The 3,070-nt window shown below is 36.3% G+C and overlaps 1 long non-coding RNA gene across 1 annotated transcript; it reads right to left on the reverse strand.

The window, feature by feature from the left end:
• Positions 1–1,202: 1,202 nt before the first annotated feature.
• Positions 1,203–2,786, reverse strand: LOC307166141. Its single transcript, XR_013822590.1, has 4 exons — positions 2,675–2,786; positions 2,164–2,281; positions 1,410–1,501; positions 1,203–1,305 (listed from the first exon to the last, which is right to left on the reverse strand). It is a non-coding gene; the product is annotated as an uncharacterized lncRNA (long non-coding RNA).
• Between the last annotated feature and the right edge of the window lie 284 nt (positions 2,787–3,070).

Below are 3,070 nucleotides of genomic sequence, written 5' to 3' on the forward strand. Positions count from 1 at the left end.
AGAAGCTATACAATGAGAAATAAAGCAAACAAATCATTTAACTCTAGTCTAACCTTACAACGGTAAAGTTAAATAGCTTAAATATATAGTTATGAAACTTCACTTAGCCCTCAGCCAAAACGATTGGCCAGGGAACACATTATAGATTCACGAGACCAAATATCGCCCATTAGGTCTACACAAGACAAATTATATCTCATGTTTAACCACTACAAAGACGTCAGAGTCAGCGGCAAACGTCAGAACGACTAGCCGAGGAAAGGCTGTTCCAGGTGGGGTACATGAGCGCAGAGCGCCCGGTGATTGCCTGGATCTCACAACCTGGATCAAATTTTCATAAATCTTTATAAATAAACCACAGATTTGAGCTTTAAACAACTACATTCTCACCTGAAAAACTCTTAAAACTACATTTCGTGACACAGTAACAGTAGTATTATATTTCAACTGTATATTACAAAATGGCACTTCTTATGTTGCCATTCCGCTTGTAGCACGCGCAAGTGACGATTCTCTGTCAAACAATCAACGTCCTGCAGTGAGTCTAGCTCCACCCTTTAGTACCGTACCACTGTGCTAGGTACCCCAACGGAAGGGTACCTAAAAAGTGGTACACTACGGTTCGGCATTTTGGTACCATTCAAAACTTTTGACATTGGAAACGGAAATAATTGCGTACCATACCGTACTGTAGCGTACCGCTCAGTGTAAACGAGCCATTAGCGACTGCAGCTCGTGTTGGATGAGCAGAGCAGACTTTACAATAGTTTACAATGGTTTTTATTTTATTTTATTTTATTTTAAACAGCCAAACGACAGTGGAGGCATGTAATGAGAATGTAACTGTGGCACATTCTATGCTTATTTCATCTCGTCACATTTTAGTCACCCGAGATCTTGTGGCATGAGATCTCGTCACACCCCTACATTGCATTTTATTTACCTGTAAGGCGATACAAATCTCTTTTTTTCTGCTGAATGCCCAAATACAACCCTTCAATCTGATGCTGCAACCCCTCTTGATCGTCGGTTCTATTGCCATCGGGAACTGTTTAAAATAGCATATTAGACTACTGAATCAGGACATTAACTAAGCATTAAGCAAGAACAGTATTTTAAGATTTAAAATACTTCAAATAAATTATCATATTTAATTTATATAAAAACTATAAAAATATGGAAAACAAAAATTGAGAATGCACCTTGAGTTGCCCATCGCTTAACGTCGCACACCCATTGCTGCAACTCTTCTTTGGACTTAACAGCCTCGATATCATCTTTGGCTTCCTTCATCTTTTGCCCAGTCTTAAACATAGGTGAGATTATGCACTTAACTGAATATGACTGTTTAAAAAGAAATGAACAGTAAATGTATGGTTTAAAACAACACTGTTTTAAAGGTGTGGTACCTTGATATACCGCCTAGACAAGTAAACGTGCAAGTTCTTCTACTTTCTTTCATTCCATCCTTTGGCATGAAGGGTGATCATATCCACTCGTGCTAAACAGAAAAAACACAGCTTTTATACACACATAAATAAATAAATAAAACCTTAAATGCCTATTCACTGGCCATTAATATTCCAAGCTTAAAGGAATAGTCCATTTCAAAATGAAAATTCTGTCACCATTTACTCTCCGTCAAGTTGTATGGAAGTTGTTCAAGTTATTCACCCTCAATTTTTTTCTTCAAGACAACACAAAATATATTTTTAGGAATGTTAGTAACCACACAGATAATGGACCCCATTGACTTCCATAGTAGGACAAAAATACTATGGAAGTCAATGGGGTTCATCAACTATCTGGTTACCAACATTCTTCAAAATGTATTTTTTTTTTTTTTGTGTTCAGCAGAAGAAAGAAATCATACAGCATTAAAACAACTTGAGGGTGAGTAAATTATGAAAAAAGCATCATTTTGAAATGGACTATTCCTTTACACACTTTATGAAAAGCTAAACAACTAAAATGAGCACAAATATAAAATAAAATAATACTAAATGGAATACTAAATTCCAATAGGGTCCTTACACCATAGGTGCTCAGCCCGAATTACTTCAATTTCCTATAATTTTCAGCCAAAATGCATTTTTAAATTTGACTATGAAATTTTATATTCTATTGTCTAAATCTACAGACTTACGTACATATGACACTTACCAGCCTTACTCATATACTTTGTTGTAAGAGCAACACGTGATAGAAAACTGTTAACTTGTTCTACTTCTTCACCTATAGTAGTGCCTGCTCCCGTTTGATTTTTACCACTCCACTGGACCTATAAAACAAACCGGCACAATTTAACAGACAGAACAAGATTAAAGTGAAAATGAGTACCCAGAAATGAGTGCCACTACATAAATGTAAAAAATTATTATTATTATATAAAGACCTTGTACTATTTCATGTTGTTTAAAACAATCGATCAACGATTACCTTTACACAACTGCAGGTAAAAAAAAGAAAAACAAAAAAAATCCTGTACATTATCAGTACTTGCACAAACATTATTAAAGTTTACAATAGGTCCCATGACCTTCATCCAGCATGTAGGTATATTACTGATGAAGGTCATGGGACCTAAACGTTGTAAATAGGCTATTTTGATACGTGTGCAAGTACTGATAGTGTGCAGGATTTTTTTGTTTCATGTCATTTAAAACAGAGTTACCTCACAGCTGGTAGAGTGTCCCTTTGTGTGCATAACAGAAAGAAAAGGCTTCATCTCTGTTAACGGCTGCAGACATGGAACTGCCTGTGCAACTTTTTGTAAGTAGGGCCAATATCGACACATGATGTCTGTGCAGAATAATCTGCAGTTTGTTTTTGAGGCCACTTCTTTTTGCAAAAACATTGGATAAGCAAATATTTCACCCCTCTGCATGTTCAGTCCTTTAAGCAAGATGTTGTGTCTGCAAACTGCCACCTCCAACCCTTCCTCATCCAATTTATTGCTGGACTTCTTTGAGGTCTCCCTGGCAGCAGCCCATGTGGATTGTCCACATTTGCCTCTCCCTTGTACCTGTAAGATAGTAGTAATAATAATAATAATAATAATAATAATAAT

This window comes from Squalius cephalus (assembly GCF_949319135.1).
Source record: "Squalius cephalus genome assembly, chromosome: 10".
Lineage (NCBI taxonomy): Eukaryota > Metazoa > Chordata > Actinopteri > Cypriniformes > Leuciscidae > Squalius > Squalius cephalus.